We start from the raw sequence: 16,121 nt of genomic DNA, 5'->3' as shown, positions 1-16,121 counted from the left end.
CTTGAAACAATTTTTCTTTTTTGCAATCAAAAGTATTGACAGTGAGCAGGATCATTTCAAGATCACAAAAAAGGAGATGAAAACTGGTCTATTTTATTCCATTTATCATGTGTACATGAAAAGGAGTAGATTGTACAACACAAAAATTTTAAATTTCAAATCATAAGTTTGTTGAAATATAGCTCATTTTATACAATTTAGATCTTTTATTGAAAAAGGTGTTAGACTGATCTTAACCCTATCATACCGTTTGAATTACAACATAAATTGATTTGCTCCTTGGTATCAAACCATTCTATCTTTTTCAAATTTGGTAATTACAATATAGGTAAAGCACTTGCCATCATAAAATACTTTAAAAAAATAAAATAAGTAAAACCCAATTATCAATAACTGACTGCAGCTATTCTTCATTGGATCCTCTTTGAAACTCATGGCCAGACAAAGAGTAATCTAAGAGCTTGACTCTTTAACAGGGATCCAACTTTAGCCTCATTAGTTCAAAGGAGTTTTCCATTAGTCCATAATAATTAAGAAATAATTGTTGCAAGCTATACTTTATTGTAGTTTTAACATGGGTAGGCATTATATACGTGATTATTTTTGCCTGAGCGATAGCATACAATCAGTTCTGTTAACAAAGCAGTTTTAGAGTTATATTAGACCCTGTTTCAGACTTTGGGGATTTAATCACTAAAAAAGTTAAAGATAACCAGACTATTTTAGATTTAACTGGTAATCTGTTTTCCTTTCCCTGGTAGCAAAAAAGAGCTGATTTCTGTAAGTCTGTATATTGGCTGCTTCTGGTTCTTATCCATTTAAGGAACCAATGATTCCGGAGAGTGCAGTAACCTTGCCTCAGTCCATTATTGTCAAGATATCAGTGATTTTCCTTTTTTTCTCACAAAAGTCATTGGAAGTAATCTTACATAAAACAAATTTTGATATAACCAATCAAAAATGCTATCATAAATAATCTGGGAACAAATAATTTTACTTTTTCAATTGTAAATTTTGCTACAATTTTTCTTTCAAGTATAAAACTAAAGTAAAAAGTAAAAATCTATTTTATTGAAGTATTACGTGCCATTTGAGTTTTGAAATTAATTTAAATTATAAAGTATTGAAATTAATTTTTATTATAAAGAATCAGTATATCATTTCTTTGAGTTCTTAATTTTTTCTTTCTAAATTTTTTTATTAAATCTAAAGATTTCATACTTGATACATGTAATATCATTTTGCATCATATTTGTATTTTTTCATTTCAGCTTCTTTTTCTTGTACCACTGAAACTTCACAGAATAATTGCGTACATTTTGAAGTTGTGTACCTGCTTATATGAAATTGTTTGAGGAATTTCCCCCATTTTTCCCTTAATTCTGATCTTGATGATTGTTTTCCAAAATTTTCAAAGATGGTACTGATTTTGTGTAATCAACTCCTGCAGTTTTCAATCTCAATCTTTTTAACTTCAAACAATGATTGTACAAATATTTAAGTTGTCCACTTGGTACTATGGAATTGTTTGATAATTTTTTTCCTGACGGGAATTAAGTAATTTTTCATCAATGATAAAATAAATAGTTTTTAACCCATATCTTTTGGAATTCACAGAGAGTTTGCAAATCTATAGAGGCTTTTACAAATTTTGGGACTATACATGACTACTATGTACATGAGTAGTAAACCTTGAAAATGAGATATTTTTGATTAAACTATGCTTCAAAACATTTAAAAAATGTTGATTTATATGTGTTTATTATACTATTACTACACTGTACTTTTTTTCTTACATTTGTATAAGTATTTTCATATCAGATGTCTGGTAACTTATATAAAAGCTATTATCTAGAGCTCTGTAAATAAAAAAAAAAGTAAACATAGTTCTAAAATATACTTTTAATGAGTGGAAGAAATTGTGGGGTACAGAATACATTTCGTAAATTATCAAAATACAATTTACCTGTTTAAAAGCATGTCTGGTATTTTTACAGTACTTTTTAAATGAATTTAATAAATTATTTGTATTTTAAATTGAGAATTTCTTCAGTTTCCATGATTGGAAAAATAATGTGAGATGCCTTGGAACATTCTGGTGACTATTGTACATTTTATAATGTACAATGGAAAGGACATTTCATTACTTAGATAAAATGGATTCAGTGGACTGATTAGCATAAAAAACTATGATGGAAAACCTTTGAAAGCAGCCAGGATAGCAGCTCCAAGGAAGATGGTCAAATAAATCTTCAACCAAGTCTGAGGCTTTACCAAGAAATTAAGAAGGCAAGTTTATTTAAGCCAAATATTTGTATACATTTTCTAGAAATATTCGACAAGAAGTGCATATAAAGACAACACGCCAGCACCCTTCTGATCTTCTGCATGCAAAACACCATTGATGTATTAATTTTAATAAGTTTTATTATTTAAGTTACCATTTTCTTGAACAAGATTTTCGATCAAAATATTTAAAACTTCAAGGGGAGACAAGTACAATTAACAGCAAAATTTGTTCTTTCAATGGGATATAACTGATAAATTTGCACATCACTTTTGTGCAGTTAAATTCCAAACAAAAACCTTTGACTTGTTTTATTTTTATTATGTCAAGTTTTCTGTTTAGTCAGGTTAAAAGTTACTCCTTGCTATAGATCAATGACATTTTGTATTTATTTGCATTACTAACAAATTATCGAATTAATTAGCAATGTTGCTTATCATCAGATGTTTTTCATTTTCCGCTGCTAGGCGAGACATCTCTGTCAACAGTTTATCTTACAAACTTGTGTTGATACTATTGTGTACATTTTGTAAGAAATCAGAACATTATATAGTGACCTCATATTTATAGAGAAATGGATTTGTAAAATATATAATGTGTCTTTTTTAATTCTTTTTAGGTTCTTCTGTGATATGTTTTCATGGTGTGGGAATAAGACTCGGTGGTCTTATACAGCTAATACGAAGGTATGTACCAGTATGTTAGTCCTGTTTTGAAAAAAAGAAAAAGTATTATAAAATGTATTTGGAAATAGCATGTGCTCTAAGCGTGAAGGTTTGTAGGAGTTTGGTAAGAAGTCTTTGCTTTCTTTAATTGCCTTTAAAGGAGTAAATTTAATTATCTGATTTGATTATGTAAAAGTTTGTTGGGATGCTGGTTTGCTGTTCTCAACTTCTAATACATATTTATAGACTTTTATTTAATTTGCCACTGGACATTTAGCAACCAACAACCAAATGAATCAATCATTCAAAATATGGAATATACATACAGTATATCAAAAATGATCCTTTTAAACAATCTTGAATGACTAATCATTTTATTTTTCAGGTTAGCATCACAGCTTGTCTGTAAAGATTGAAGCTGGGAGTGGGCATTGGAGCTGACTTTTATGGTAAGAACCAATACAAAAAAAACAATATGTAAAAAAAGAAATATGTTAGACATCTACCATTGACTTGTTTTTCATCCTTTTAAGCTAATAAAGACTGGTAGTTCAAAAAATATATCAGCAAATCACTTTTAAACAAAGTAAGAGAAAGGTTTTATGAATCATGATTATAATGACCAGTTATTTATGGCCACAGACCACAATTAAATTCTCTATTAGTTCTTTATAACGTTTTGTTTCATTAAAAAAAATGCACCGGTTCTTTTTGTCAAATATTTTGTGTGTGTAAAGTACAGTACTAGTCCAAACATATATCAAACATTCAGAAATATCGCTCCCCAGCATCTTACAAATTTAGCTAATACACATCCATACCCCTATGGACAAGTCAAGAGATGTTCCGAAAACTGTAAATATCACCTTTTTGCACCTGGCCTAATCACTCTTTCCATATCAAAATCAGTTAAAATACAACATCCAAAAGTTTATTTCACCTCTCTCCTTTCATTTCCATCCAAAAAAATCTAAGAAATGAGTGAGGAAGGGAAAGAAAAAAAATTAAGAAAAAATACACTCTAATCAAAAGGAACTATATTCGTGGACAACGAAAAGCGGGATCATTAATTGTGGTCTTTGGCCTATTAGGGGTCTAAACCTTGACCAATTCTAATAAAACTTGGCATGATTTAAGCTTAGTGTATTATGAAACAGTTTACAAAGTTTCAAAGCCATATGATACCAATTATAAAAATTGTGGCATTTTTTATATCTGAACTTTGGGTGCTGAATTGTGGCGTTGAATTAGAATAATTTCAACTATCAAATTTGGGCTTCTAAAAACCAAAATATACCAAAACTTACACTTTTTAATGTCTCTATGTATAAGTTATCACCTATTAAAAGCAACAGATAGCATACTTCATGTTTCAGACTTATAAAAAATGGCCAGAAGTAAATTTCATATGGGCCTGTGCCAAAAAATAGAGGTTTTCAAATGAAGTGAGGCCTTATATGAAATGTAATATTTTTCACTTACCACAATTTTCTGAAGTTGCTAAGTTATAAAAAAACCTTTTACATGTTATAAATGTACTTTTAATGGAAATATAAGTTTCAAATAGCATAACACATGTGAATAAAATGGTCTTCAGCAATGTCAAGCTTAAAAAAACAGGTTGTCAATTTAGGTCGTTCCCCACATTTGCATATTAAAAAGCATATAAATGATATGGGAGATGGAGATATGTTTCTTTTTGCTCAAATCTTTGCTCAGATATGATAAAACATGGAGCCTGGATGTAAAAAGACTGTCACTTTCAACTATATATGTAGACAGTATGATCTGATGCAAAGTTATTTACTTTACTTTTTAAAACCGGCATGAAATTTCAGCCTCAAAAGACCAATATTTTAACCACTAGCTATCAAACAAAAGAAAATAAAGGTAGTCTGTGAAACAGACAAGGTCAAACAACCAGTAATAAGTGCTTTTGATACAGATTCAGTGAAATCTGCTAAAAGGAATTCAACTTGTATGTGCATAGAACCTCATTTTTCACTTGCTTCATACTGACCGTTAGACTAGGACCATTAAAGCAGCACATTTTGCACTCTTATTCTGATTTTATCTACTTTTTTTGTATGTTTAGTGTTCAAAAATGAGTTAAACATCTACATTAGATACCACAAACACAAGTAGAAAATCAGAAAAACCTGTCAGAGAGAAAGTAACCATGCTACTTTTGTAAAAATATTGAAACAACTGAAAAAGTTCAATTTTGGGCATGTAGGCTGAAATGTCACTTTTTTACAAAATTTCTATCAAATAAAAGTGGAAATCATTTATTCTCATGTAGTTTGACAAATTAATACCAATAGATCATTCAGGGAAGTTGTCAAAGTACAAATTCAATATTTCCTGAATTTCACCTCTTAGGCCACAGACCACAATTAAATTCTCTATTAGTTCTTTATAACGTTTTGTTTCATTAAAAAAAATGCACCGGTTCTTTTTGTCAAATATTTTGTGTGTGTAAAGTACAGTACTAGTCCAAACATATATCAAACATTCAGAAATATCGCTCCCCAGCATCTTACAAATTTAGCTAATACACATCCATACCCCTATGGACAAGTCAAGAGATGTTCCGAAAACTGTAAATATCACCTTTTTGCACCTGGCCTAATCACTCTTTCCATATCAAAATCAGTTAAAATACAACATCCAAAAGTTTATTTCACCTCTCTCCTTTCATTTCCATCCAAAAAAATCTAAGAAATGAGTGAGGAAGGGAAAGAAAAAAAATTAAGAAAAAATACACTCTAATCAAAAGGAACTATATTCGTGGACAACGAAAAGCGGGATCATTAATTGTGGTCTTTGGCCTTATTATTTTGCATTTGATATTGTTTCAATTTTCAGATTTTGACAATTACGATTAATTCTGTATATTTCTTTTTTAGGTAACTCTGGCTGCATAAAAGGGCTATGTGATTTTACTGTAACAGTAAAGAATGTAATTCAGACTATTTTTGTGTATGTTTGAGAAAATGTTTATAATTTTTACAAAAAGAAAAAAAAAATTATGTACAGGTTCTCCATTTTCAACAAGATTGGAAGATGTAGGTTAATAGGTCTTTGAAATTTCAAAAATTACTTTCTATTTTCTGTTCATACTCATGTCTAGGCAAAACACTTCCAGTAGTTTAAGAATGGAGAATCTAAAAAAAAGAAAAAGAAAAAAATGTTCAATTATTGAAATGTATTTTATTTTTGCAAATTGTAATATATTTTTTCACCTTTGTGTCATTTTTAGCTGAGTTTATAACAAAGGGTATATTATTTTAAGAATATTTTACAAGAAGCATAGTTGAAGAATATCTTGATGAAAGTAGATTGATTGATTTTTGGTATTTAACACCACTTTCAGCATGATTTGCTATATCTTGGCTGCCAGTTTTTATTTGTGGAGACAGCCTGGTGAAAACATCCCCTTCAACAGAGAAACTGGCAACTCTAGTCAATTAAGATTGACCTTAAACACACCTACAATGTGAGGGTTCAGAGTGTTGACAGGCTAGTGATACAGTAGTTGAACTACTTTGACCATTACTCCATCCACACTAAATATGTTATTGAAATATGTTGAATTTTTGTAATTTAATTTCTTTCTTTTTTTTGATTACCGGTATACTATTTATGTTTTTTTTGTTATATATAACAAAGATGTGGAGTTCTAACAGGGTGAAATTTAGGTCAAAGGGAGGTAATTTATTATACTGTGTTTAACTTTAAATACTTGAAATTCCCTCAATGTTAGATTTTTATTTACTTGGATACTCACATTTATGCACTTTTTTTACATATCAGATGTTTTCTAGATAATAGAAATTTAGGGTGGGAAAAATTGTGTCACTTAAAATAATTACGTGAAATTTTTCAAAAAGTTTATTAATTGAAAGTGCATCTGATATTTTTTATGTATGTTACTTTATTTTCTAAAAACAAATGGACACAACATAGATTGACAATAAGATTTTGAGAAGAACCACCTTGTCAGCCAGGATAGCAGCTCTTAGGAAGATGGTCAATCAAATCTTCAACCAAGTCTGACTCTTTACCATGAAAATAGAAAAGGCAAGTTTATTTTAGCCAGATCTTTTAAGATAACAGACCCTTCTGAAATATTGCATTTAAAACACCATTGATGAATTAATTTACCAGTTTAGTATTTAAAGATACAAGATACATGAACAAGATTTTCTATTAAAATATCACTAGTAAATCCTAAAAATAGTCATTAAACTTCAAGAAAAGACCAGTAAAATTTAAGACACGATTTTGCATTCAGTGGGAGATAACTTTGTAAAATATTCAGATATTTTTTGTGCAGTTAAATTTAAATCTGACGTTTTTTTTCTTTTCTATCTTTTATATTGATTTAAAAAAAAAATGATTTTATACAATTGTCTACCTGCAATAAGAAATCAGAACAATATTTAGTAAATTTATCAGTAACACATAAACTGATTTACAAAATGTATAATGTGTTGATTATAATTTCATTTCAGGTTCTTTCTGATACATGTTTTCATGGTGTGGGTATAAGACTTGGTGGTCTTATACAGCTAATACAAAGGTATGTACCAGTATGTTAGTCCTGTTTTGGAAAACTCAAATGTATGTATTATAAATATTTTATGGAAAAACAAGATTTGAACGCTTAAAAGATTTTTTTACAGGAATCTACTCTTATTATTATATCAGTAACCAAATAAGAGTAAAGTTAAGGATCTGAATTGTTTACATAAAAATGTGTTGGCTTATTGGATTGCTGTCTCATCCATATGTTCTTGGCATATATAACACATTTTAAGACTATTTCTATTTAATGATTTGCCACTGGACCTTAAGCAACCAACAACCAATCATTCAATCTATTCAATATACATACATAATACCAACAAAGAACCTTTTAAACAGTTTTTATACGCCCGTTTACGGGACGTATTATGGTATACCATTGTCCGTCGTCAACATGTCGGACATTAACTCAAAATTGCTTTAACCAATTTGCATAAAACTTTGGTGACTTGTTTATATCTATTGACTTGAGCTCCCTTTCGTTTTTTATAAATTTTAGATTTTACGTTTCCAAGTTATGGGGTTTTATTCATTAAAAAAAGGGGGTTTTCCAGTTTTCGGACAATAACTCAAGAATGCTTTCACCAACTTGCAAGAAATTGTGGTGAATTGTTTATATCTATTGACATGAGCTCCCTTTAGATTTTTATAAATTTTAGATTTTACGTTTCCAAGTTACAGGGTTTTATTAATGAATTATCATTTTATATTTCAGGTTAGCATCACAGCTTGTCTGTAAGGATTGAAGCTGGGAGTGGGCATTGGAGCTGACTTTTATGGTAAGAATCAATACATAGATTTATGAACTTTTCATCCAAGAGCATTATAAAGCCCAAGATTTTTGTTAGGCACAGATGTAAATCTTACATATTAATATCTTCTTTACTTATAGTTGAATAAACAATTTAGAAGGAGATATAAAGATATATAAGGGAAGTCAAAAAGTATAATGTATAATGCGAAATCTTGGGATTTCAGTTTTTTTGTTATCTATAGTTGTCCCCATATATGAAAATATGTAAGTGTGGTATGTATGCCAATGAGACAGCTATCAACCAGAGACCAAATGATGTGGATGCAACTAAATGTCATCCTATGCCTTCAACAATGAGCAAAACCTATATTGTATAGTTAGCTATAAAGGTTCAACATGACTAAATGTTAAAAAATTCAATCAAGTATGATAATAGCCTGATATACTATATATAGCTATAAAACAATGTTAAAAAGATATTTGTCAAGACATCAGCCAATGACTTGTTTTTCATCCTTTTATTGCTAAGAAATACTGGTACTTTAAAATTTATGTCAACAAATCACTTTATAACAATAAAAAAGAAATGTTCTATACATTATAATTGTAATGCTCAGTTAATTATAATTGTTTTGCATTAAATATTATTTCAATGTTCATGAGTAATGTATATTTCCTTTTCAGATAACTGTGGCTGCATAAAATGGTTGTGTGATATAACTGCAACAGTAAAGAATGTAATTCAGACTATTTTTGTGTATGCTTGAGAAAATGTTTATAATTTTTTTACAAAAAAAAAAAAAAAAAATATGTAAAGATTCTCCATTTTCAACAAGATTGGAAGTTGTAGGTTAACTTGTATTTGACATTACAAAAATTCTTTCTATTTTCCATTTATACTCATGTCTAGTCAAAACACTTCCAGCAGTTTAAGAATGGATAATCTAAAAGAAAAAGAAAGAAAAAAGAAAAAAAAAAGTTCAATTATTGAAATGTATTTTTTTTTGCAAATTGTAATGTATATATTTTTGCCATCTTTTTGTTATTTTAGGATTTGAGATACTTTCAAATTTTACAAGTTACTTTATACATGTAGTTAATGCAATTAAATCTGCCGATGTGAATATTCCCACTAAATATCTTGGCAAAAATTTTAATTATTTTTGTTTTTTTTAGTAACGTTTCAAAATACCTTACCATAGCAAATGCCTCTCTAGTGTAAACTAAAAAGATGAATAATGGTCTGCAGTAAATATATCCCCTTACAACCTTTTCTTTCATGTTAATTTTAATATCTTTAAGATATGTGACAAGGGTGCTCTAATGCAGAGGAATTTACGAAGTTAAGAAGTTAGAAATATATTTTTGCACTTTTTTTGTCATTTTTAGCTGATTTTGGTTTGTAACTAAGGTGATATTTTTTAAAGAATAATTTTACAAAAGGCATAGTTGAAGAACATCTTGTTGAAATTGGATTGGTTGATTTTTGGTGTTAAACACCACTTTAACATGATTTACTATAATTTTGGCTGTAAATTTTTATTTGTGGAGACAGCCAGAGTGCCTGGTGAAAACATCACCTTCATCAGGGAAAGGGCAAACCCTAGTCAAATTAAGAATGAAGTTACACATTTCATGTGAGGGTTCTCAGTGTTGACAGGCTAGTGATACAGTAGTTGAACTACTTATAGGACCACTCTGCCACCATAAGTCGATCAGTACGAAATATTTTATTGAAATGTGTTAGATTTTTGTTATCAATCTATTTTTTAATTTTAATTGTACTATTTTATTTATTTTGTTTAATATAACAAGGATGTGGAGTCCGAACAGGGTGAAATTTGGGTCAAAGGGAGGCAATTTATTATACCCCTGTTTAACTCCACATACTTGAATTTCCCTCAATGTTAGGATTTTCATCTACTTGGATATTCATGTTTGTACATTTTTTTTTAATATCAGATGTATACTAGCTAATATTGACTATTATTTAGAGCTCTGTAATAAAAAAAAAATGTAAGCAGAGCTCTAGATAATAAGTATGCAGGGTGGGAGAAATCTTGGGTCATTAACAATTGATTTGCTGGAATTTTCAAGAAAGGGGATTTATTGGAAATGCATCTGATATATTTAATGTATAAAACTATATTTAAAAATAAAAGATGTTAAGATGATGAGGAGAGCCACCTTGTCAGCCGGGAGAGCAGCTCTAAGGGAGATGGTCAATTTAATCTTCACCAAGTCTGAGGCTTTACCATGAAAAATATGTGGTAAGTTTATATATTCTACAAATTTTATGGTAATAATATATATATAGGCATTTAACATTATTTTTTAAGGGTTCTTTTCTATCAGTGTTTGATTTTTAGAGTATCTAGTCTTACATTTGTTTTCTGTCTGGTATCGAGTGAGCTGTGTTGGATAGAAACCAACTGTATGCAAGTTATTATCAATGAATTTGTAAACTTATTTGGGTCGAACAAATTTTTATGCAAAGTCTGTAACTGTTTGAATATTGAATTGATATAGAATCATTTTCATAAAAGCGTGGACAAGACGATTTCTTGGCGCTCTTATGTTATCTATTGACTAGGTCAGATAAGGTGAAAGTTTGTCTGTAACGCCCACTTGTCACATTGAATGTGTTATAGACATTTAAACGGGGGTCGCCAAAGGTTCTAAATGCCTACATCAAATAGTACGAATTACTAGCAGAGGACTAAACCATGTGTGTTGATTTAAATGTTGAATAATTATTTTCTTTTTTTCTTCTCTTGTGCCTACATGAACTTTGCTCTTTTATTCTATTTAAATCCCTATTGGAAGGCCTCTGACAGACTGAGTGAGCGTAAAATCACTGTTATCGATAGCCAATGGCAAACAAGTTAAAGGTACTGTAAATTCAGAAATTATTGCGTGCAATTATTAATAAATAAATTTGGTGTATTTACTGTCTTCTGATGGTTAAAAGTATTACTTTTATTTTCAATGTTGTCAATTTTTATGGCGACACGCCCCCTCTGACGTTGTATATTCATACGCCAACATCCGTGTACGTTGTTATGGTTAATATAAATAATATAAATAGTTCTTTGAGCCTTATTTTTGATAGAAATTTATTTATAATGAATGGCTATAATTTATTTTGAATTTATTGAACCATAAAATTAATTTTTGACGCTTCACATTTTACATAATCCGCTTCGCGGATTATTCAATGTGAAGAGTCAAAAATTAATTTTATGGTTCAATAAATTCAAACTAAATAACCATTCATTAATTTCTATTTTGTAATTTTAGACTAAAATGCGATTTTAATTTTTGCGATATTGAGAAAAATCCTGTTTAATTCATATAAAAAATTTCAAAATGCTAGTTTAAATTATTGCCAATACAACCATGTTGCATTTTTCGCAATAATAAAAACATTGCAATAGTTTCTGAATTTACAGTAATTGAGTTAGTATTATTACCAACATAAGTATTGGGGTTGTCTACGCTGTTATGAAAATGATTTTAAGAACCATCAAAAGAGAACAAAACCATCCGATTTTGTAATTGAATATTCCAAAATCATTGTCTTATACATATACATGCACTTGCACAAGGTCAATTTCTATCTCTAGCAGTTTAAAGTTTATATAGTGAAGATGATAATGTATAACAGGTTTTAATAAATGAAACATAGCATTATCTTGTTAGTCTTCCTACAGACAGATTGATCTGTAAAACAAGTAATTATTTTTTTATTTTTTTTATTTTTAGGTTGTTATAATGATGATGTTTTCATGGTGTTGGGAGTAAGACTTGGATGTCTGATATTGTTAACATGTTGGTAGGTAATCAAGCATCTTTTTAGTAATATAATATTTGAAATCAATTTCATAAGGTTCTTTAGTACCAAAAAAATAATTTTACACTGATGAGATACCGGTTGAATTTTTTTGGTAAATATAAAACTCAGTTTATAATTCAGAATACCAAATATTTTTTCCATGATTTTTTGTTATCCTAGTGCAATTTTAAATTTAGTACATGTGTAATAATTTTTTTTAGGAAAGTTTAGTATAACTGACTACTTTTATATTGCAGGTTAGCATCAGGTTTCAATTGGGTTACTTGCTGGGATAAAGCTGTTATAAGGTGAGAACTTATTCATCATCATACAACTTTAATGTGTTTATGTTATAGTGTGATGAATGTCACTAAATAGATTTCAATATATATATTTTTTTTTAATTTACAATTAAAAAAAATCAGTATTCAATCTTTTCATTTTAAAATAATGTACCCTTTAAAGCAGGTACTAGATCTTAAGAAGATATATGAAGGGGAGATAACAATAAAATCGGATATTTTTGATACTATATATTTTTGAGTAATCATTAGTAGTTTAACATACACTGATGTCTGTTTCTTTATTCCCGTTAGATTATTTTAAAATTAAGGATCAACAATTGAAATTTAACTTTGTTTCTTTTTCAGTCGAAAGAGTTGCTGTTGCTGCCTTCCTTGTATGGTAAAATCCTCAGACTACAATCCTGCAAACCATTGGATGAACTGTTGCTATCTTTTGTAAAAAAAATCAGTAGATATTTGTCTTATAAGCAGAATGAATTATAAATGCATTTAATTTTTAATGCTTTATTATTCAAATTATAAATATTTATTTCATTATTTTTTCTTGCATTCATTTATTGTTTTGTGATTGAAGAAATATAAAAAAAACTGTGAAATTATTGTTATTTGAGAGGTCCCAAAGGTATGATGTATGGTTTCACAAGATACCCATAAGACTTGCTTCAGTTTACATATATTTTTTAAGTTATGTACACTGGTTAAGAATTATAAGTCCTTTGTGAAATGATTTTTTCTGGTTAGAAACCTATTAAGTAGGACTTTGATGGCCAAACACTAAAAGGGAATAAAACAAATCCCCTATTAAACAATTTAAGTACTGAGTTTTTGGTGCAATATGAACTAGAAATAAAAATGTTTTGTTAGATGGTTTTTTTTTACTCTGCATTCTTTACATTCATACAAATTAATGGCTGTCAGTTTTATTTATTGGTTTTGTTTATATACTATAAATGCATTACTCAGCATCTGAGACCACTCAAGTGAAAATAATTACATTGTTTTTGCAGTTTGTCATATTTTCTCATTTTTGTGTGATTGATTTCTATATTTTTTCTCATTTATGATTATTTATATTTTAATGTTTGATTTTTGAGGCTTGTACTCAGCTTCTAAACAATTACCTCCCCCCTCCACATGTATAACCAGGATCCTGTAAAAGAAGTTTTAATTTTGAAGGATGGATGGATAATTAAAAATGCAAGATTTTTTTAATGTACTAGTTCATAATGTAAAAGTCTGCACAAGACATCTAACCCTACCTGAGCACATTATTCTGACTTCCAGCAGACCAGTCTTTGCTCCTACTCCTAATTGCTGAATGCTTAGCAGGGGAGCATCAAATACCAATTTTCAATTCTTTGATATGACCCAGGGCAGGACCAAATCCCATGCCCATCTGCACTTATGTTGAGCATAAAAAGGTTATTAAAGAAGATTTGTCTGTCTGTTTGTCCATCATAATCTCTCATCCACAGCTTATAAACTATTGGAAGGTTTTCATTTAAACTTTCAGATTATCTTCTGTATCTAATGGCTGTGTTTATTTTATTTTATTATAATGAAATTTTGGGGTTCTCAATTGTAATGTATGGACCTCCTAAGTATTTGAAAAAAAAGGGAAAGAAGCTTCTCATACTACCATTTTATCATGTGAAGGATAGGTTGGTTCAAATATATTTGTTTTTAATCATGTTTTTAGTAGTTGGATCTCATTATGACAAAATTTTAACGACTTAAATTCAAAATAAATTTGGGGTTCACACTGATATATATTACCACTGTAGCTTTAATGTAAATTTTATAAGGCTTTGCTATAACAAGATTTGTGTTTTATCTTGTTTTATCTGATTTTACTGGTTTTTATGTGATTTTGTTTGTTTTTACTGTCAAATCTTGTTATACCAAGCCTTAGTATGATTGAGTTTATATATTTTGCAATACATGCAATTCAAAATATATATAAATTTACATAATGAGATCAGACATTTATTATGCTTTTAACTCTTCTTAGTGGATAAAATAGAAAAATGAATAAACATAAATATTGAAGTGGTCCTTGAAGATTGACCAAATTACAAGATTTATAAATGCAGAATCTTGCTCTAACTAAATCTATGTTCTTATCAGCTGAACCAACCTATCCTTCGATATGAGTAATAAAATTTTATAAATGGAAAAGTCCATTCTTCGATTGGGGAACCTTTGGATGTGAAAAAAATATACACAATGCCAACAGATACTGAAGATTATTTGAAAGTTTAGGCAAAAACAATTCAATCCTTTAATTGTGATTGGAAGTTGTAGACGGATGAGCAAACAGATGATATACTTGCTTACTATGGTACATTTCCTAAAGGATATGGACTATGAGTATAGGTTTTGCTCATGGTTGAAGGCTGTAGGTGACTGATAGTTGTTAAATTCTATGTCATTTGGTCTCTGGTGGAGAGTTGTCTCGTTGGCAATCATATCTCCTCTTTTTATTTTATATGAAATAATTACTTATTACTTCCTGGGCAAAAAGTTCTGGTTCCAAGAAAATAATTAAAAAAAAATACTTATATCATACATGTATTGTTAAATAACTATCCTACTTTGATATAAAGAATTGACTTTGGTTAGAAATTGGGAGGAATTATAAAGAAACTTTATATACAATATAAGAGCTTGGGGTTATAAATGTTTAATGAAATGCAGTTATCTATTTCCTTGGTGATCTAATAATTTTTGCACAGATCACGATATTAGTTTATTTAAATACCCCAGTAAATTGAGTACACCTCATAAATGAATTTGATTCAAGAATTTTTATGCATTTTTTATCTTAGTATTTACCATTGTATTCCTTGTTATATTTGTAAATGCCTCTTCGTATGTGACAAACTGAGGATTCATATATTTTATGGAATTATATAAATTTATTTTAAGTTTGGTATTTAAAAGTATTGGAAAGCACCAAGTTTAATATTGAGCAAAAAAAATATTCCTTTAAGACCTAAGGATATTAAAATTTAAGACATGTATCTCAGAACAGAATTGATTTTCTGAATTCTATTTAAACAGCTAGTCTGGGAACTGGTATCAAGAAACTAAAAAGAATCCTCAGCTCTGTCAGTTATTTTGTATAATTGTAATATTTAACCAGTGATACCTTACCCATGATGCAGATCCTTTTCCTCCTTTTACTTATAAAGGGACTAAAAACTTATTATTACAATTTCTTTGGTATGTGTACACACTTGATGGAGCAGAATGGGTCTGGTTTCATTTGGGTATTTTATATTATGATGCATGATAATGATATAAATAAATAGGTAAATAAAAATTTAATTGAGAAAACCTATCTCATATTTTATTTGAGTCTGAATGACAAAAAAGGGGGAAGAGGTTTCTGTGGTCCAGGGTAACACACAGCTGATTTATTGTATGGTATGGACGAAGTTGAAAAAGTGAGACTTGGGCATGCTTTTTCCATAAGCAGCAGCTTCAACAATGTATTTGATTGTGATAAGTTCAAGCTCAAGAAAACAACTAGTGGTAGGTCAATGATATTTGATATGCAGTTATATAAGCATTGAAACATCTTATTTCTAAGGAGACTATTTTGCTTCTCTCTATCAGTCATAGTCGACTTAAAACTTTTAATTAGTTTACATGTATAAGTTTGTGATTAGGTCAATTGAAA

The 16,121-nt window shown here is 29.2% G+C and overlaps 3 long non-coding RNA genes across 3 annotated transcripts; all 3 read left to right on the top strand.

Moving 5' to 3' along the window:
* Positions 1 to 2,947: 2,947 nt before the first annotated feature.
* On the top strand, positions 2,948 to 6,503 carry LOC127700710 (uncharacterized). Its single transcript, XR_007981697.1, has 3 exons — positions 2,948 to 2,973; positions 3,338 to 3,401; positions 5,862 to 6,503. It is a non-coding gene; the product is annotated as an uncharacterized LOC127700710 (long non-coding RNA).
* Positions 6,504 to 7,484: 981 nt separating this feature from the next.
* Positions 7,485 to 9,080, top strand: LOC127700709 (uncharacterized). Its single transcript, XR_007981696.1, has 3 exons — positions 7,485 to 7,537; positions 8,258 to 8,321; positions 8,981 to 9,080. It is a non-coding gene; the product is annotated as an uncharacterized LOC127700709 (long non-coding RNA).
* Positions 9,081 to 9,479: 399 nt separating this feature from the next.
* On the top strand, positions 9,480 to 12,973 carry LOC127700708 (uncharacterized). Its single transcript, XR_007981695.1, has 4 exons — positions 9,480 to 10,566; positions 12,062 to 12,131; positions 12,389 to 12,439; positions 12,782 to 12,973. It is a non-coding gene; the product is annotated as an uncharacterized LOC127700708 (long non-coding RNA).
* The last annotated feature ends 3,148 nt before the right edge of the window (positions 12,974 to 16,121 follow it).

Source organism: Mytilus californianus, unplaced genomic scaffold (genome assembly GCF_021869535.1).
Source record: "Mytilus californianus isolate M0D057914Y unplaced genomic scaffold, xbMytCali1.0.p SCAF_5, whole genome shotgun sequence".
NCBI classification, from domain to species: domain Eukaryota; kingdom Metazoa; phylum Mollusca; class Bivalvia; order Mytilida; family Mytilidae; genus Mytilus; species Mytilus californianus.
The sequence above is the reverse complement of the archived record's forward strand: the minus strand, read 5'-3'. Positions and strand labels throughout refer to the sequence as shown.